Genomic DNA, 22,421 nt, shown 5'->3' with positions numbered 1-22,421 from the left:
CAGATGAGAAGTAGAAGCAGGGTGATGAAAACAGGGTAACTCTGGGAAGAGGAAAGTTCAGTCTGCAGTCTTCACAGAGGAAACCAGACACAGAAGAAGAAAGATGAGAATGCCTCAATGATAAAAGGTACCAAGCCACGTGGTTAACATAGACAAGAATAATGGGCTAGTTTAAGATGTAAGAATTAATTAAAAAGAAACCTGAGCTAATAGGCCAACCAGTTTTAAATTAATGTAGACCTCTGTGTGTTTCATTGAGACCGAATGGTTGTGGGACCTGGTGGGATAGAAACCTCTGTCAACAAATGGTGCCAACGTGGATAGCTAAATCCATGTAAAACCTGAGAGAGAGAGTTTGGGAAGTAATTCTAGACACAAAAGAACACAATTAAGCATGGCTTCTTGATAACAGCATTTTCTCAGATGGGCACTGTTTGTTAGAGGCAAGCACTCCTATTTAAGAGAGACCTTCTGACACAGCTTTAGTCGCGAATTCTTTGGAGTTGTTTTAAGAGGACCCAGTAGCAAACACTTAAATTGTGTTTATGAATAGCCAACAACATTGTTCATAGTAGCAGCAGAACTTGAAGCTTCATTGAATTGTGACAGTAAACATAGCTGAAGCCAGTACCTTTGCATTAGGCTAGACTCTCAGAAAACTAAAAATGGGGTGGATCCAGCCATCAAAGACATGGCTTTAATCCTAGCCATATTGCTTAGCAAATTAAGGACTCATATACAGTAAAGATAGATTCAGATGAAGAAAACCTCTAAATGGTTTAGTGTTTTTAAAAATATATGTAGGCTTGGAAGAGAAAAGTAAAAGGATAAAGTCCTTTAAAAAAAAAGAAGGAGATAAGTTGGGTATGGTGGCACATACCTTAACCCTAACACTTGGGAGGCAGAGGAAGGTGGATATCTGTGAATTTGAAGGTGTAGTGGCACACACCTTTAATCCCAGTACTTGGGAGGCAGGGGCAGGTGGATTTCTGTAAGTTCAAAAATAACCTGATGAGTGGCAAGACAGCCAAAGCTACACAGAGAAAAATAGTCTCAAAAAAAACCCAAAAACAAAAGAAATAAAAATAGAAAGAAAAAATAGAGTTTAAAATAAAGCCACGTAAAGATGGAAAATACACAGAGAATCTGGATACTGTACAATATTGTGTTGCCTTTGAATTGTTTGAATGCTGAGGAAGGAGCAACAGCTGCTAAAAGACATTTGATTATAAATGCTGTTGCATTAATCCAACCTTTATATTTTGAAAATGTATTGACTTGAAAGTTTAAGTCAAAAGATATGTTACTTTACTTTGAAAAAGAGGTTTTGTTTTTGTTTCCACAGATAATGAGAGACTGTGGATTCATTCTGGGTTAAGAAAAATCAGGTTTGATTAAAAAATACCGCCAGAAGAGTCTCTGATAGAAGCCATTGACTCAGATGATCCAACATTTCAGAGGACTTCTGTTGGAGTTTCCCCTGAGTTCTACATCCAGAACAGCTTCAAGACTGCTGGCTGAGATGATCAAGCCTTACAGAAAATTCTAGTCAGGACTTGACCATTATTCAAAATTTTCTCTAGGTCTGATTAACATTATCAACACACTCAATCAACAAGAAGTATCCTGGAAAACTATGCCCATATTACCCAAAAAATAGATTATGGATGTTTTTCACTCTTTTGAGTGTTGGTTACAAGCTGTTATGGATAATGGTCAGGAAACACCTCATTGATAAAAGCTACCAAGCCATATAGGTCTCTGTGTATTTCTTTGGGACTAAGTAGCTTCAGGAAAGGATGGGCCAGAAACCACTGTCAACACATTGCCACTGATAAGATTGACTTGCCACATTTTCCCCATATTTGTGTTAATAGAGGAAATATGGCAAAGAAAAACAGGTATGAATGTTTAATAACCAAATTGAATTGAAAGTGTTCATATTTTTTAAGGAAACATGCCACTATCTATTCTGTTTCCTAAGCTAGAATGTCTCTCTCCCTCTCTTCTTCTTTGATGATTATAACATCTTTTAAAACTCAGAATCAACTCCAAAAATCCATAAAAGCATTCTGATAAATGATACCAGTTGTCTATACTTATTATCTCCTTATTTTTGTTCATATAATGGAATTACAATATTTCTTTGGATAACTGACATGCCCCATTAATTATTTTCTATGAAACTATACATAGTATTCAACTTCAGAGGTGGATATTCAATCTGTAATTCAGCACTCCTTCCCTTGGTGATAATGATGTAGTTATATACAGATATATTAACCAACTTAGTCCAAGTCAAAAATATTGTCACGACATGGACCAGACATAGAAAAAATACATAAAAGTTCTTTAGAGGAACTGCCAAGCATTTGGAATATATTTCTGGCTCTTTTGATTGTTATCTTTCTCACAAAACATCATTGAGTAAAGAAATCATTGAAAAATAGAGTCAAATGATGAAAACAGAGATTAATGAAGGCATGAACAGAAAATCTAGGTCATTAATCATTTTTAATTAATTAGAGAGCTCTGCAATACTCACAGACACTTAAGTTATAAAAATCAGGTTTTATAATTCAGGCTTGTGCCTTAATTCCATATGAATTTTTAATCTCTCCTTGGAAAACAAATACCTGCCTGTGTTTTTCTGTGATTCCTGGATGCATATCTTTTGAGTACCCATTCTGTATCTATTCTCAACTTTGAAATCCTTTTGTATGGACATATAATGAAAAGAATTGTGCAGAATAACTGAATAGAAGACTTCTTTCCCACTACTTGCAGCTGATCTTAAGATTCAGCTGTACCTTCCACCTGCTCGTTCTACTCTGAGCTTCTGCTTAATTGATTTGATTTTATCTCTTAGAATTTAAATAATGCATATTTGTACAGAGGTAAGAAGTACATTCAGTTGTTCTTTACACACTACACATCACACAGTATTGTTTCTAAATTATCATCTAATTTTAAGAGTTTGTTTTTGTGTTGTATGAAAGGAGAGAAGGTTAGCACTCCCCTTTTAAAAAAAAGAAAAACAAAAAAAAAGTTTGTTTTTGTGTTTAACTGTGAAATTTGTGTGTCACATTCTCAGGTATGGTATTTCAATTTATTTTCAGGCTTCTAAGAGAGTATCCCACAAAGATAATATCTGACACTTTGCAGAAACACTTCTTATGAATTAATGTTGAAATATATTTGATGTTTTAGTCTGCTAACTATTAAAATCAAATAAAAGTAGTGATTCAATCTACCTTAAGCCTTGAGTTTATTACTTTACACCTCATACTATCATTCCATTCCCATATGAATTCCAGCCTTCCATATTCATGATTAACATTCTCATGGATGCAGAACTTCTTTAATCTTTGTTAGCATCTATTAAATCAACATTTGAACTATGCTTAGTGTGACACTTGTGTAAGCACACAGCTTACACTGATCAAATGTAGACTCCCATTTTCTAGCCTCCTACTGCAATTTCTAAAATACAGTAACCACTATTCTTAGACCTTTTGATGTGTTTGTCCTTGATTGTATGCCTTTCTTTATATTTCCTTTCAAAGTCCCTTTTTTAAGTTAGGGAAGCTCATGTAAAGCTTCATTTATTGTATTTAATGCATTCTATTTTGCTTATTCAGTGGAATAATTTGTCATTGTTAGCCTAAACTGCATTGCTTTAGGTTTCTATTGCTTTAGCCCTATTTTCTTTGAGAGTTTCAGATCATTGAATTATAACTGCTTCTTACGACTTCTCTGATCTGAGTGTCAAGGATAGGCAACATCTTTACCTGTATCTGTAGCTCCATCTTCAGGTGTCAAGAATAAACCCCAGAGATATTATTCTAAGGAATAAAATGTATCTCTAATGCTTTTAATTGAAGTTCTGATACCTGCCTTTATTTATGCTTCCAAATGTAAAAGAGAATAAGAAATATATACTTTCTTTCTGCAAGCCCATAGTGCTACTCAGTCTCCTAGCAGGTCTATATTCTGCCTCTACACTACCAAAGAATGCTCTTCATTTATTTATGCCAATTTTCATAAACAGTAATATATTCTGTGGCATGCTGTATCCACTGAGTTCTAATACTTTCCTGCATGGTGTATGCTCTTTTCTAATACAGCTCTTGTTTCAAAGGGTCCAAATAGCTGTTCTGTTCAATATCATAAACTTCCTGACATATGTTAAATGAAAATATTTTCTTATTTTCTATCAGATTTCTCATAGCATCTCGATTTACAGGAAAGCAGTAACATTCAGTGGACATCTCTTCACTTTCCATATTCTTTCTGATTGTATTCTCTTTGAACCAGCTTTATATATTTAAATTAGAAGGTTTGTAACCCTTACCATTACCAGAAAGCTATTCTTTTTAATTTATTCAATATTGAGGACAAACTTGTTAGATGATAAAGTTTTGTCTTTTCCATATAATAGAAATTGACTAACATCCTAAAGTGACATGGTTTATTTTTAGAAGAATACATTTGTAGTCTATGAACATCTACTCCAACATTATTTGTGTCATAATGATTAATTAGTACTCAATAGACTATCATTCTAAGAAATAATTCAATTTAATATGTTGCCCCGTTCTCTTTCCAATACTGTTTCATAAAGAACATGAATGATGGTACTATATATATTTGCATTATCAATAAATTTAACTAGTCAATAACATTGATGTCATGCACCATATTCTTGATATAATACCTTCAAATTTTCAATATTTTCTATTTCTCTGACTTAAATTTCTTTGCCTTTAACAATTTGCCTATTTTTCTCCCCAATGCCTTTTTGATCTCGTTAGCTTTTAGTCTATTGATCTAGATATGCTATTATTGCCTTTGCTCATAATGCTTCTCTTCTTTCCTTATTTTATGATACAACATCATGATCACTCATTGTTTGTACAGTCTCAAGAATGATGTATATTAGCCATATTTTCTGTTTCAAATGATTGAATCTATCAGGCATATAGCAGTCAAAAGTGAAAGAACAAATAGCAAACAGCATTTAGAGTGGCAGATACAGCTCAACAAATATCAGATCAGGCACTTGTAACATCCAACAGAGACAAATGAAGCAACCTGATTATGGAACAAAGGCACTACCCTCACATTAGGGTTTACAATACCCAGAAAAAATAAAATAAGGAAGACATGTTGATATAGTCAACTAGAGTACATAATTGAGAGAGATTTTGTTTTGTTTTTTCCATGGATGGCTTTCCAACTTCTTGTTTCCACTGTGAGCAACTTAATACGATTGGGTAAATAATACTAAACAATGATGGAAAATTTATTTATTCTAACTGCTCTCAAGAATTTAATGTTGGAGGTTCCTGGCTAGCAAGTGTCGCTGATCCTGTACCAGAATACCCATCGGAAAAGTGAATGTGTTCCAGACTGGCTGGCTGATGCCCCGGAAATGGAGCACAGACACCCTGCAACCCCCTAAACTAACTGGGTATTCAGCAGGGGCTTCTCTCCCCAGCTGCTGCCTTTTTCTTCCTATTCCATCCCAGCTTGCTCACACCCACCCCTTCCCATCTTTGGGAACATAGGATCCCCCAACTCAGCCTGCTTTGGAGCTGAGGATCTGGGGGAAAAGTGGGGAGTGCAAGGGTGCAGGAGTTCCTTTGTTTCACTGAGCCTGCACTCTGCAAGGCGACCCTTTTGTATGCTAGGTTCCTGGCCAGCAAGTGGCCCTGATCCTGTTCCAGAAGGTCCAACCAGGAGCATTTCAAGGAAGAGATGGGCAGGCGCCAATACAAGAATTCCTCCAACAATCTGAAAAAGAACATGATAACACCAGAACCCAGCGAACATACAACAGGAAGACTTGAACACCCTAATTCAGAAGAAGTAGAAAAAATTGACATTATGAAAGCAATAAAGTTCCTTAAACAGCAGGTGAAAAACTCCCTTAAATAAATGGATGAGAAGAATAAAAAACAGTTTGAAGAAACGAATAAATCCATAAAAGATACCCTAGGAAACCAAGAAGAAACAATCAAACAGATAATGGAAACAGTTCCAGACTTGAAAACTGAAATAGAGGCAATGAAGAAAACACAAACTGAGGGACAGCTGGATGTGGAAAATCTAGGTAAATGAACAGAGAATACAGAGACAAGCATAACCAAAAGAATTCAAGAGATAGAAGAAAGAATATCAGATGCTGAAGATATCATAGAGAAAATAAACGCACTGATCAAAGTAAAAAGCAAATCCAACAAATTCTCTTCACAAAACATCCAGAAAATCTGGGATACAATAAAAAGACTAAATCTAAGAATAATATGGGTGGAAGAAGAAGAATTACAGCTTAAAGGCCCAGAAAATGTATTCAACAAAATTATAGAAGAAAAGTTTAGCAACGAAGAAAGATATTCCTATGAAGGTTCAAGAAACATACAGAACACCGAATTGACTGGAAAGAAAAAAAAAAAACCAAACATCCCCTCACCATATAATAATCAAAACACAAAACATACAGAATAGAGAAAGAATATTAAGAGCTGCAAAGGAAAAAGGTCAAGTAACTTATAAAGGTAAAGCTATCAGACTTACAGCTGACTTCTCTATGGAAACCATGAAAGCCAGAAGGTCCTGGATAGATGTGCTGCAGAAACTAAGAGACCATGGATTCAAGCCCAGACTACTATACCCAGCCAAGCTTTCATTCACTATCAACGGAGAAAACAAAATATTCCAGGATAAAAGCACATTTAAACAATACGTAGCCACAAATCCAGCCTTACAGAAAGTAATAGAAGGAAAATCACAACCCAGTGAATCCAACAATGTCCAAAATAACTCAGACATCTAGCGACCCTTCACAAGCAAAACGCAAAGAAGGGAAACACACAAACTACAACACCAAATAAAAAAAAAGAAGAAAAAATAACGGGAGTGAACAACCACTGGTCATTAATATCATTTAATATCAATGGAATCAATTCACCTACTAAAAGACTGAATGTGAAAACAGGATCCAACATTCTGCTGTTTACAAGAAACACACCTTAACCACAAAGACAGACATCTACTCAGAGTAAAGGGTTGTAAAAGGTTTTTCCAATCAAATGGACCTAAGAAACAAGTGGGTGTGGCCATACTAATTTCTAACAAAAATTGACTTCAAACTAAAATCAATTAGAAGAGATGGAGATGGACATTTTATACTCATAACAGGAACAATTCATCAGGATGAAGTCTCAATCCTGAATATCTATGCCCTTAACCCAAAAGCACTCACTTATATTAAAGAAACATTACTAGAACTCAAGGCACACAACAAACCACACACACTAATAGTAAGAGACTTCAACACTCCTTTTTCCTCAATGAACAGGTCAATCAGACAGACACCTAACAGAGAAATAAGAGAATTAATGAAGGTAATGAATCAAATGGACTTAAAAGACATCTATAGAATATTTCACCCAAATAGGAAAGAATATACCTTCTTCTCTGCAGCTCATGGAACCTTCTCGAAAATTGACCACTTACTCGGTAACAAAGCAAACTTCCACATATACAAAAAATATTAATAATCACCTCTGTCTTATCGGATCTCCATGGAGTAAAGTTAGAATTTTACAATAATTCTACCCTCAGAAGCCTACAAACTCATGGTAGCTGAACAGTCAACTACTGAACCACCCCTGGGTCAGGGAAGAAATAAAGAAAGAAATTAAGGTCTTCCTTGAATTCAGCAAAAATATAGACACAACATACCAAAACCTATGGGACACTATGAAAGCAGTGCTAAGAGGAAAGTTCATAGTCCTAAGTGCCCACATTAAAAAAAAAAAACAGATAAAGCTCACATTAGACACATAACAGCACAGCTGAAAGCTCTAGAAAAAACAGAAACCGACGCACCCAGAAGGAGTAGAAGACTGAAAATAATCAAACCGAGGGGTGAAATCAACAAAAGAGGAAGAGAGAAAACAATCGAAAGAATCAATGAAACAAAAATCTGGTTCTTTGGGAAAATCACCAAGATTGACAAGCCACTATTCAAAATAGTGAAAAGGCAGAGAGAGAACATGCAAATTAACAAGATCAGAAATGAAAAGGGTGATATAACAACAGACACTGAGGAAATTCAGAGAATTATTAGGTCTTACAAGGTGTTGGTGAAATTAGGGATACAAGATTCATTCCTAAATATAATAAAAGCAATATAAAACAAGTCAACAGCTAACATTAAATTAAATGGAGAGAAACTCAAAGCCATCCCACTAAAATCAGAAACAGGACAAGGCTGTCTACTTTTTCCATACCTCTTGAATGTAGGGCTTGAAGTTCTTGCAATAGCAGTAAGACAGCATAAGGAAATCAAGGGGATTCGAATTGGAAAGGAAGAAGTCCAACTTTCACTATTTGCAGATGATATGATAGTGTACATAACTAAAGAACTCCTTCAGTTGATAAGCACCTTTAGTAATGTGGCAGGATACAAGATCAACTCCAAAAATTCAGTTGCCCTCCTTTACACAAAGAGCAAAGAAACAGAGAGGGAAATCAGGAAACATCACCTTTCACGATAGCCACAAATAGCATAAAGTATCTTGGGATAACTCTAACCAAGGAAGTGAAAGAACTATTTGACAAGAACTTTAAGTCTTTGAAGAAAGAAATTGAAGAGAATATCAGAAAATGGATGGATCTCCCACACATTTGGATTGGGAGGATCATCATAGGAAAAATGGCAATTCTACCAAAAGCAATCTATAGATTCAATGCAATCCCCATAAAAATCCCCCCCAAAAATTCTTCACAGACCTTGAGAGATAAATATAAATTTTATATGGAAAAACAAAAAATCCAGGATAACCAAAACAATCCTATACAATAAAAGTATTTCCAGAGGCATTACCATCCCTGACTTCAAACTGTATTATAAAGCTACAATAATGAAAACAGCTTGGTATTGCCACAAAAACAGAGATGTTGATTATTGGATTCGAATTAAAGACCTAGATATTAATCCACAAACCTATGAACACCTGATTTTTGCAAAAGGAGCTAAAAGTATACAATGGAAGAAGGAAAGCATCTTTAACAAATGGTGCTGGCATAAATAGATGTCAACCTGTAGAAGAATGAAAATACATCCATATCTATCACCATGCACAAAACTCAAGTCTAAATGTGTTAAAAAACTCAATATTAATCTGACCACACTGAACCTGTTAGAAGAGAAAGTGGGAAGTAGTCTACAACACATGGGCACAGGAGACCACTTGCTACATAGAACCCCTGTAGCACTGACAATAAGAACAACAATGAATAAATGGTACTTCCTGAAACCGAGAAGCTTCTGTAAAGCAAAGGACTCTGTCATTAAGACAAATCGGCAACCTACTGATTGGGAGAAGATCTTCACCAACCCCACATCAGACAAAGGTCTCATCTCCAAAATATACAAAGAACTCAAGAAACTTGACACTAAACCTCTAATTAACACAAATTAAAAAATGGGGGTACTGAACTGAACAGAGAATTCACAACAGATGAACTTCAAATGGTCAAAAGGCACTTAAGGTCATGCTCAACCTCCTTAGCGATCAGGGAAATGCAAATCAAAACAACTATGAGATATCATCTTACAGCTGTCAGAATAGCCAAACTCAAAAACACCAATGATAGCCTATGCTGGAGAGGATGTGGAATAAGGGGAACACTCATCCATTGTTGGTGGGAATGCAAACTTGTGCAGCCACTGTGAAAATCAGTGTGGCGGTTTCTCAGGAAACTGTGAGTCAACCTCCCTCAGGACCCAGCAATTCCACTCTTGGGAATATACCCAAGAGAGGCCCTATCATACTACAAAAGTATTTGTTCAACTATGTTCATAGCAGCACTATTTGTAATAGCCAGAACCTGGAAAAACTTAGGTGCCCCTCAATAGAAGAATGGTTAAAAAAGGTGTGGAACATATACACTTTAGAGTTTTACTCAGCGGTAAAAAACAATGACATCTTGAATTTTGCATGCAAATGGATGAACATAGAAAACGCTTTACTGAGTGAGGTAACCCAGAGCCAAAAAGACGATTATGGTATACAGTCACTCACAAGTGGTTTCTAGCCATAATTAAAGTACATTGAGCCTATAATTCTGGATCCTAGGAAGCTAAATAAGAAGGTGAACTCAAAGAAAAACATATAGTTATCCTCCTGGATGTTAGAAGTAGATAAGATTGCCAGGCAAAAATTGCGAGACTGTGGGTAGGGGTGGGGTGGGGATAAGGGGAGAGGGGGAGAGAGAAGTGAGAAGGGGAGGATTGGAAGAGCCTTGGGTAATGGTATGGTTGGGATGGAGGAAGGGTGGATATGGGAAGAGGGAAGTATACATCTTAATTAGCGGAGCTATTTTAACGTTGGCAAGAGACTTTACTATAGAGGGGTTCCCAGGTGTCCAAGGAGATATCCCCAGCTTGCTCCTTGGGCTGCTGAGGAGAGGGAGCCTGAAGTGGCCCTATCCTATAGCCACACTGATGAATATCTTGCCTATCAAAATAGAACCTTCACCTGTTGGTGGATAGAGATAGAGAGAGAGAGACCCACGTTGGAGCACTGGACTGAGCTCCCAAAGTCCAATTGAGAAGCAGAAGGAGGGAGAACATGAACAAGGAAGTCAAGACGCGAGTTGTGCGCCCACCCACTAAGATGGTGGGGCTGATCTAATGGGAGCTCACCAAGGCCAGATGGACTGGGACTGATGGAGCATGTAATAGAACCAGACTCTCTGAATGTGGCTGACAGTGGGGGCTGACTGAGAAGCGAAGGACAATGGCACAGGGTTTTGATTCTACTGCATGTACTGGCTTTATGGGAGCCTAGTCTGCTTGGAAACTCACCTTCCTAGACCTGGATGGAGCAGGGAGGACCTTGGACTTCCAACAGGGCAGGGAACCCTGACTACTCTTTGGCCTGGAGAAGGAGGGAAAAGAGTAGTGGGGAGAGTGGGAGGGAAATGGGAGGAAGTGAAAATTTTTAATAAAAAATAAAAATTAAAAAAAAGAATTTAATGTTTTGCTGTTTAGCTGTTCTGCTTTCTCCCTACCATAGAATCAGAGAGCTAGGCTCCCCAGAAAAGGGTCTCTTGGAGAACACTTTAAATAAATGTGGTGTTCTAATATGGGAGAACATCCTTGTTGCCAGAGTCTGCTTTCAGTGAGTTTAAGGAAGATGACAATTGATAACAATCAATGTAATGCATATTATAGTTACTTACATAGACATCCTCTTTCTTTTCTCTTGCTTTATTGTACTCATGGTATAATTACAATTTCAGGAAATCAGACAACTATTCACTACATGCACATACATAATAGAATGTGTCTTGAAAAAATGTGGAACTGTACTTACTTAACTTTAGTTCTAATTTGTGACTACTTTCTTCAAAGGGATATAAAACTGCCACATTGTAACTGTGTCATCCTTAGTTATCCATTCATTTTCTCATCTTCCTAAACAATGTTGTTACACATGATCTGTTATCTTTATGATCAACTCATAGAAAAAATTTGGCTGCCTCTTTCCTGAGCATTCACTAGAATAGGCACACAATACTAACCTGGACCTTCCTATTGTGGTGCCTCTGTAGAAATATATTTAACCTTCTCCCTTATTGACCTGGGTCTTATAATTCTGTTCATTTTTCAACTAATTTAATCACATGTATAAAACACTGTTCCAATGTAATCATATTGATTTTCTCTGTTTATTATATATTTATTCTTTAAATATGAGGTTTTTCCCTTATCAGAATGAAACATTTTGTTACTTCCTAATGACTGAGAAATATTTCATTGTGTAAAGGTACCACATTTTCTTTATCTATTCTTTAGTTGAAGGACATCTAGGTTGTTTCCAGTTTCTGAGCATCAATGGACATGGTTGAACTTGTGCCTCTGTTGTATGATGAAACACTCTTTAGGTATATGACCAAGAGTGGTATAGCTGGACTGGGTCGTAGATCAATTCCCATCTTTTCATAGTGCTGGTACAATTTTGTACTCCTACAGCACCAAGGTATAAGTTTCCCTTTTCTCTTCATCCTTGTGAACATGAGCTGTTACATTCTTTATTGATTGTAGCCACTGTAACAGGTTTGATATGAAACCTTATATTTTAATGTGCATTTCCTGATGACTAAGGATGTTGAATATTTTTAAGTGTTTCACAACCATGTTTAGAGAATTTTCTGCTTAGATCTGTTTCCCATTTTTAAATTAGTTGTTTTTTAGTTCTATATTTATTTTATATATTAGTCTTCTACCAGATGAGTTTTGAGGAAAGGGAAAAAAATATAGAAAAAAAAAACTTTTGCCATTCTATCAACTGTTGTTTTCTCTTACTATTGATTTCCTTAGCTGTACAGAAGTTTTAATTCCATAAATTCTCATTCATTAATTGGTTATCTTAGTGCCTATATTAGCTGTGTTCTGTCCAGAAAATCTTTTCATGTGCCAATGAGTTCAAGACTATTCATCATTTTTTTCTTCTACCAAGTTCAGTTTATCTGGTTTATGTTAAGATCTTTGATTCATTTGCTCCTGTGGGATAATGCTCTTAAATCCTGTAAAAATTTGTCACATTATTGGTTTAATAAAATGCTGATTGGCCAGTAGCCAGGCAGGATGTATAGATGGGATGACCAGACTAGGTGAATTCTGGGAAGGAAAAAGGCTCAGTCTTCAGTCACCAGTCAGACACAGAGGAAGAAAGATGAGAATGCCTCTCTGATAAAAGATAGAAAGTTATGTGGCTAAACATGGACAATAATTATGTCCTGGCTGGTAGTAAGCCTGAGCTAATAGGCCAAACAGATTATAAATTATATAGACCTCTGTGTGTAGCTTTGTGACTCAATGACTATGGGATTAGGCAGGACAGAAATCTCTGTCTAAAATTTGGAGTTGACTGTTGTTCAGGTTGATAAATATGAATCAATTTGCATTCTCATATGTGAATCTATTCAGTTTCCCTATCACCATTTGGTAAAGATGCTGTCATTTTATTCAGTACGTGTTGGAACTTTATTAGTTTGTTCCAAATGAAAATGTGATTAATGACATAAATTAGTATATTGCTTTCTTTAATATTTATGCTTAAATCATCATTATTCTCTTTTATTCAATTTGAACACTTTTTCTATTTTTCTAAATTTTTATTGTCTATTTGTCTTTATTTTCATGTGAGAATTTTTGAGAGAGGGGAGATCAGCAAGACCAAGTCTCACAATGCTGCTTAAGCTGTCCTCATATTTAGCATGTTCCTACCTTCACCACTAATATGTTCAGATTATATTATACCCAGCTGATTTTATTGTGCTGATACAGAATGTTGTTAATATAACTTAACTCTTGACAATTGATTTTTTAATATTGCACAAGTTTGCAAATGTATTTCTCATTTTCCTTCATTTTGACATGTTCAAAATTATTGTATATTAAAGTTTGTATGAATCACAGCTTTAGGGAGAAAGAATTGATTATTTCAATGAACATGTGAACTTTTCACTAACATAGACTTGGTAAACAATTTATATCCTTTAATTATTCTCAAATGACTTGCTTCAGTGTGTGAATTATGATTTATTCCCAATGATATTTTATGTGTACTTAAATTTTGTACTTTTTTATTGTTGGATAGAATAGTCTTTATATTTTTGGTCTATTTGGTCCAAAACAATGTTCAAATTTCTCATTTACTTAATGAATTATCTGGATGCTATAATCATTGTTAAAAAATAATGTTGAATCTTTATAACAATATTTTTATTTGGAGACAAAGCAGTCTCAGGTTTAGTAATTTGGACAAAATAAAAAAGAAAAAGTACTAAAAATGATTGTAACTTATTGTATAACATATACTGTCTTTGTTCACAAATATTCAAACAAATTTTACAATTTTATTCCAGAAGCTGAGAGTACCATTTCAGTAAAAAAATATAGATTCCTTGGGTGCATCTTATTATTTAGCTTCTCTAGGATCACAAGGTATATGCTTAATGTCCTTTGTTTATGGCTAGAATCCACTAATGAGTGAGTACATACCATATTCATCGCTTTGGATCTGGGTTATCTCACTCAGGATAGTGTTTTATATTTCCATCCATTTGCATGCAAAATTCAAGATGTCTTTGCTTTTTACCACTGAGTAAAACACTAATGGGTATATGTGTTACAATTTCTTTATCCATTCTTCCATTGAGGGGCATCTAGGTTGTTTCCAGGTTCTGGCTATTACAAATAGTGCTGCTATGAACATAGTTAAACAAATGCTTTTGTAGTATGATAGGGCATCTCTTGGGTATATTCTCAAGAGTAGAATTGCTGGATCCTGGGGTAGGTTGACTCCCAGTTTCCTGAGAAACCATCACACTGATTTCCAAAGTGGCTGCATAACTTTGCATTCCCACCAGCAATGGATGAGTGTTCCCCTTACTCCACATTCTTTCCAGCATAGATTATCATGGGTGTTTTTTACTTTAGTCACTTTGACAGGTTTAAGATGATACCTCAACGTTGTTTTTATTTGCTTTGCCCTGATCACTAAGGATGTTGATCAAGACCTTAAGTGTCTTTTGGCCATTTGAACTTTGTCTGATGAGAATTCTCTTTTTAGATCACTATCCCATTTTCTTTTCTTATTATTATTTTTATTTGTTTGTTTATAAAAATTTCCACTTCCTCCCCTCCTCCCCATACTCTCCCATTCTCCCCACTCCCTGTTCTCCCCCACTCCCTCTCCTCCTCCCTCTCCTGTCCAAAGAGCAGTCAGGATTTTCTGCCCTGTGAAAAGTTCAAGTTCCTCCTCCCTCCCTCCTTCCAGGCCGAGGAAGGTGAGCATCCAAACAGACTAAGATCCCAAACAGCCAATACATGCAGACAAAACAAGATCCCTACCCAAGAGATGCCCTATCATACTACAAAAGCATTTGTTCAACTATGTTCATAGCTGTGCTATTTGTAATAGCCAGAACATGGAAACAACCTAGGTGCCCCTCAATAGAAGAATGGTTAAAGAAGGTGTGGAACATATACACATTAGAGTTTTACTCAGCGGTAAAAAACAATGACATCTTGAATTTTTCATGCAAATGGATGGAAATAGAAAACGCTTTACTGAGTGGGGTAACCCAGACCAAACAAGAGGAATATGGTATGTACTCACTCATTAGAGGATTTTAACCATAGTTAAAGGTCTTTGAGCCTATAATTCGTGATTCTAGAGAAGCTAAATAAGAAGGTGAACCTGAAGAAAATCATATAGTTATCCTCTTGGATATAGGAAGTAGTCAAGATCGCAAGGCAAACTTGGGTGCAAGAGGGGGGGTGTAGGGGGATGGAAGTAAGGGGAGATGGTTAGAGAGAAGGGAGAGGGGGAGGATTGGGGATGACGTGGGGGAATAGGATGGGGGAGAGGAAGGATGAATATGGGAGCAGGCAAGTATATATCTCAACTAAGGGAGCCATTTTAGGGTTGGAAAGAAACTTGTTTCTGGAGGGGTTCTCAGGCCCAAGAAGAGATCGCCAGATTCTTCCCTGGGCAGCAGAGGAGATGGTGCCTGAACTGGCCTTGGCCCATAACCATACTGATGAATATTTTGCATATCACCATAGAACCTTCATCTGGCGATGGATGGAGATAGAGACAGAGACACATCTTGGAACACTGGACTTAACTCCCTAGATCCAAATGAGAAGCAGAAGGAGGGAAAACATGAACAAGATAGGCAGGACCAGAGGGAACCTTCATCCGATGATGAATGGCGATACAGATGGAGACCCACATTGGAGCACCGGACTGAGCCCCCCAAGGTCTAAATGAGGAGCAGAAGGAGGGAGAACATGAAAAAGGAAATCAGGATCGCGAGGGATGCGTTCACCCACTGATACAAGGGGACTGATCGAATGAGAGCTCACCAAGGCCAGCTGGACTGGGACTGAATGAGCATGTGATCATACCGGACTCTCTGAATGTGGCTGACATGGGGGCTGACTGAGAAGCCATTGATTATCTCATTTTCTAATTGGTTTAATTAGAAGGTTGAACAAGACCTTAAGTATCTTTTTGCCATTTGTACTTCTGTTGAGAATTCAGTTCAGTAACCAATTTTTTAATTGAGTTATTTAGAATTTTAAAGTCTAATTTCTTGTATTCTTTATATATTTTGTAAATTAGACCTTTGTGTGATGTGGGGTTAGTGACCATCTTCTCCCAATCAGTAGGTTGCCTATTTGTCTTAATTACAGTTTTACAGAAACTTCTCAGTTTTATGCGGTCCTATTTATTCATTGTTACTCTTATTGTCTGTGCTACTGGGGTTCTATGTAGGAAGTCATCTCCTTTGCCCATGTGTTGCAGACTATGTCTCACTTTATCTTCTATTAGTTTCATGTAGACAGATTTATATTGAGGTCTTTAATCCATTTGGACTTGTGCATGGTGATAGATATGGATATATTTTAATTCTTCTACAAGTTGGCATCCAGTTATGCCAGCACCATTTGATAAAGATGCTTTCTTTCTTCCATTGTATAATTTTAGCTCCTTTGTCAAAAATCAGGTGTTCATAGGTTTGTGGATTAATATCCAGGTCTTCGATTTGATTCCATTGATCAATGTCTCTTTTTTTTATGCCAATATCAAGTTGTTTTCATTACTCTAGCTCTGTAATAGAGTTTGAAGTCAGGGATGATAATGACTCCGGAAGTGCTTTTATTGTATAGGATTGTTTTGGCTATCCATGTTTTTTTGTTTTCCTTATAAAATTGATTATTGTTCTCTCAAGGTCTGTGTATAATTTTGTTGTGATTTTGATGGGAATTGCATTGAATTTATAGATTGCCTTTGTATATATCCTCCTGGAAATTAGAAGCAGATGAGATCGCCGGGCAAAAGTTGGGAGCATGGGGGTGAAATGGAGTGAGGGGATGGGAGAGGGGTAGGGATAAGGGAGAAAAGGAGAATTAGGGAGAGCTTGAGGAACTGGGATGATTGAGATAGAGGAAGGGCAGACATGGGAGCAGGGTAGAAGATATCTTAATTAAGGGGGACATTTTAGGGTTGGCAAGAGACTTGGCTCTAGAGGGGTTCCCAGGTATTCAAGAGGATGTCACCAGCTAGGTCCTTGGGCAGTAGAAGAGAGGGCGCCTGAATTGGCCTTGTCACATAGCCACATTGATGAATATCTTGAATATCACCATAGAACCTTAGTCTGGCAATGGATAGAGATAGAGACAGAGACTCACATTGGAGCACTGAACTGATCACCCAAGGTTCAGTTAAAAAGCAGAAAGAGGGAGAAGATAAGAAAAGGAAGTCAGGGCCGCAAGGAGTGCGTCCACCCACTGAAACAGTGTGACTGATTAAAGGGGAGCTTACCAAGTACATCTTAACTGGGACTAAATGAGCATGTGATCAGGCCGGACTCTCTGAATGTGGCTGTCAATGGGGTCTGACTGAGTAGCCAATGATAACGGCACTGGGATTTGATTTTACTGCATGTACTTTCTTTTTGGGATCCTAGTCTCTTTGGTTGCACATCTTTCTAGGCCTGGATGGAAGGGCCTAGGAGAGCCCATAGGGCAGGATAACCTGCCCTCTCTTTGGACTGGAGGGAGAGGAAAGAGGATGAGTGGGGAAGTGGGAGGGAGGAGGGGAGAAGGTAAAAATTTTGAATTGTATTATTTATAAAGCAAAAAATAAAAAAAATAAAAAGACATACTAACTAGAGGATTTGTAGAAAATATCAAAAAATATAGATTCTAAGTTTTTGTAGACACATTAAAATAAAAAGTTCATAAGTGATATATATATATTCAAAACTGAATGCAGCCTTTCTGCTTTAATTCACTGGTTTCCAAATAAATTGAATGAATGATGTGAAAGTCTAATGGCCAAACACACACTGACCTTGTGTGTTTAGTCAATCTATTTCTAAAGCCAGACAATATAAACAGAGTTAGTATAAGTTCAAATAGAGATATCAAAAGTCTTTAATTAAAAACAAGACATTTTAGTTTCCCAGGGAGTTCTTACACTCCAAGGATGAGGTTTTGAAACTTTATGTATGGTATTTTCATAGTTTAATATCTTAATGTTGCTTTTCTGTGAAGGAATTTATGTATATTAATAGGTTAGATTTTTTTAGTGTGAAGGAATTTATGTATGTTAATAAGTTAGATTGTTTTAATGGGTGTAAGGACCTCAAATATACATTAGTTAATCTCCTCTGAAATCTTTAGAGTTTTAAATTAATTTTTCACATTAAAGATGAACCACTGATTGTGCTATGTAGTCAATTAAAATTTAGAGTTTAGATTTTTTAATTTTCCATATTTTATGTTTTTTTTGTAGAAACAAAATGTAAATCTACATCATCTTAAATGATATATTTATGGTTCTCAAATATAAACTACAATGTCACTTTGATGAAAACAGGAGTGCATTAATTATTAAAAGCTACTTCTCCCCATGGTATCTAGCACCAATTTCTTCCTGTCTATAAAACCAACCTATTTACTATGGCATATATGAAATATTCAGTTTTTCTGATTTATTCTCTGTTGTATCTCCTGAGTGACAGCTAAAAATTAGAAAGAAGGTGGGTTTAGCACTGTCTTGGTGTAGCTACTGGGGCAAAGTGTGAAATTGTAACACTTTTCATACAGGAAAAAGCAGCAATATCTTTGAGTTTGAACTATTTAGTGACTGACATCAGAATTAAAGATGACTATCATATTCAATATGGTTCTGTAGGATGACAGTTGGTTATTTGTTTATTTTTAAAGTTTATTTATTTTAACAGTTCTCCTATTGTGTGATTAAAAAAACTTCATTTTCTGTTTTTTTGAAGAATATTTCATTCACATAACATATGCACTCAGTAAGATTTTATACTTTCTAAATATTACTTGACAATTACATATGAAAAGGTAGAATAAAAACTATTAACATTTTTTACTTAATAAGATTATTTTTAAAATCTTGTGAATATAAACTTTTTATATCAACAATAACCAGATCCAAAGTCTATAAAACTCAGTGAATTTCTTTAAGGTTATAATAGCTATTCTGAAAATGTGGACTTTCACACTGGATTTTACATTTTCTCTATCAAATATAGTTTTATGTGTTTAGTCACTTATGAGGAAGGAGGGAAACTGGGTAACGCAGAAAAGTTATGAAAAGACATATAAAGCTAATTGTTTTCTAAGGTCTAATTCTGTCATGCCTTTTTTATTTTTTGATGGTTAGATAAATTCTCTTTTATTTCTTGTCAATATTTTTTAGAGATTAAAATTTATGAGTGGTTTTGTCATGAAAATATCAATAAATACTTATTTAAAATACTAAAACAGAAAACACATGTAAATGGAGATTATGCCTTTGTTTCCCATTTAACCAGACATGAATAATCACAGAAAAAAATATATTAATTACAACACTGGTCAATGACTTAGGCATTTTTCTAGCCAGTTCTTACAACTTAAATAAACCCATTTCAATTACTGTATGTACTTCCATGTGGCTGTGGCATTATCTCATTTTCTACATGTCCTGTTCCCTTACAATTGGCTGGAGTATTCTTGACTCTGCCTATTCTCGATCTATATCTCTGTCCAGATTTTCTGCCTGGCTTTACTTTGCTAAGCCACTGGTCAAAGCAGCTTCTTTAGTAACCAATGATAATAAAACATCTTCATAGAATACAAAGGGGAATCCTACATCAAACCCATATAATATTCTCCTTTACATGAAAATTTGTCTCTGCCTCCACCAAAGCTCTCTGAGTTTGAGGCTACCCTGGTCTACAAGAGCTAATTCCAGAGCAGGGTCCAAAGCTACAGAGAAATCCTTTCTTAAACAAAACAAAAAATGCAAATTTGTACTTCACTTTTATTAATAGCTTTGAAAAATAAAAAGTAATAATAGTATGATGGAGTAAAATTAGAATTACAAATGAAACACTTACAAGGCCTGGTAATACATAAATGTAATCTTAACTTTTCAGGAAGCTGAGAAAAGATAAAATGGTCAATGATTTCCTGTCCTACAAAATATGTCTCAGAATAAATCTGGAAACTTAGTGAAAATTTGTTTCATTACAAAAAATAAAAGATGTTCAGAGGTATAGTTCACTGGTAGAGAGCATGACTAGTGTTGCAAAGTGATGAGTTCAATTCTCACTACCATAAACAAAATAAAATGAAGGGAAGCAATAGAAAGTAAGAAAGGCTTTTTCCCTAATAAAACTATAATAATGGAGGTGTGGCAGAGGAGAGTACATAGAGAGACACTGGAATTGGAAGGAATTTTTGGGTGATGTGGAAGCCTAGTGCAGTGGAAAGTCCACCAAAGACTTCTAATAATGAAGAATAATGATCCTTAAATCCTTCATTTTCTGTAACCGGAAAACGTGAGACTGGGACACCAAACAAGCCCCAAAATCTTTGACCTACAATTTTTCCTGAAAATGTGCTACAAGATATGCTGAAGCAATGGTTGAACAGAAATTTTGGAAATGCTTAACCAATGAGTGGCTACTAATTTGAGGCCTATGCTAGAAGAAGCCCATACCCTGCATTTCATTGAGGTCCAGGAACCAGAGCCTGGATAGCCCAGAGGATTACAGAAGAACCAAATTCTACCGAGCATAAAAAAGGGGGAAAGGAAAAAAATTAATAAAATGATCCCTAATGTAAAGATTGCATTCACAGTGTACTGAATTGCAATTAATTTGTGTATGGTAAATTTTAAAAAAATGCTTTATAATTTTCTGTGGGACAATGGTTTTACCCTGTAAAGATTTGTTTCTTGTACTTGTTTAATTAAATGCTGATTGGATAGTAGCCAGCCAGGAAGTATATAGGTGGCGTGACCAGGTAAGAAGTAGAGATGGGGCAAGGACAATTCTGGGAAGAGGAAAGTTTCAGTCTGCAGTAATCACCCAGACACAAAGGAAGCCAGACACAAAGCAAGCAAGATGTGACTGTTACACTGAAAAAGGTATCAAGTCACATGGCTAACACAGACAAGAATTATGGGCTAATTTAAGTAATACGATTAATAAGAAGCCTGAGCTAATAGGCCGACCAGTTTATAATTAATGTAGACTTCTGTGTGATTTCTTTGGGACTTAATGACTGTGGGAACTGGGCAGGAAAGAAATCACAATCAACAATTTATGTTATTTTAGTAAATCCAAAATTTTATGCATATTTTACTCTCATATCTATGAAAAATTGCAACTATAACTATGTAGTCTTCAGCTTCATCAAAGGCATCAAAAGAATACAATATTGTTTAAATAAACAAGAATTCACTGCAAATAGTAGGCCCATATTTCTATATTGGTGTGGTATCCAGGCTCTGAAGCCATAGACCAACCTGAGGTGGTCACGTACCCCTGTAGACAGGCTGTCACTGCCCCAACAAAAGGTCAGAATGTTGTTGCTCCTTTCTTTGTAATTTGGAGAATGCCTTATAGAAATGCTGATTCAAGCCTATGTGACAGCTAGCATACACAGCAGACAGGTAGATGCAGATGTGACAAAACTCTATTCACCTGGTTACCTAGGAGACAGAATGTTGGTATATTTTCTGCTCAGTTTGTGTGTTGGTATACAAGCTGTTTGGGGAATAAACAAAGGGATTCTTCAGGATGTGAACTCAGGACTTCATGAGGGACCACTGAAAATCTCCCTCCCAATTAAACCATGTGAGTTGTGTCTTTATTTCCATCTCCCCTGTGCCAGTAAAGAGAGAGAGAGAGTTTATGTTGGGGTCTGGTCTAGAGAAATCATTTATGGTCCTGGCTAGAACCAGGCCCTAACAACAAATGACTTTTTAAAAACTTTAGAAATGATAGAGACATCTGAACCATTTGGACAGTTAACCAATTCCCTCTGCTAGGATGGGGCATACATCTTCAGCCTACAAGACCAAGGCATCTAGAAGAATTTTCAATGAAGAAGGAAATTTGAAGGCTTTACCATCTATATTGGCAGTTTGTCTGTCACTTTTCTCTGTATCCTGAAGAATATTTGGCAGTTTCCTTTGTGAAGCAGGAATTCTAAATAACAACCATGACTTTTCAGTGTGGCAAAGATCATTGTTTTTTCCCCCATGGGTCCTGCATGTCCAGTCGATACAGCATATTGTCAAACAATCCAAGCAAGAGCAGCTTCTTTGCTTAGTGACTAGCCTTGCCACATTGAAAATAAACTCCATAAGGAGTTTCTTTAATACTCATCATTTATGAATTAAATTACTGCTGCCAGGAGCAGATGTGTCTCTTTGTCATTAAAACCCATATGTTAGCAAAACATTTTAAATGCCATATCTTGTATGTCTATGAAAGGTTTGAAGACCAGCCATCTA

General features: G+C 36.2%; 1 pseudogene; it reads left to right on the top strand.

Annotated features, from left to right (window-relative positions):
* The first annotated feature begins 2,985 nt into the window (after positions 1–2,985).
* On the top strand, positions 2,986–3,058 carry LOC125415513 (U6atac minor spliceosomal RNA; annotated as a pseudogene).
* Positions 3,059–22,421: the final 19,363 nt, after the last annotated feature.

Source organism: Myodes glareolus, chromosome X (genome assembly GCF_982192425.1).
Source record: "Myodes glareolus chromosome X, mMyoGla1.1, whole genome shotgun sequence".
Lineage (NCBI taxonomy): Eukaryota > Metazoa > Chordata > Mammalia > Rodentia > Cricetidae > Myodes > Myodes glareolus.
This window is presented reverse-complemented; position numbering and strand designations above follow the sequence as displayed.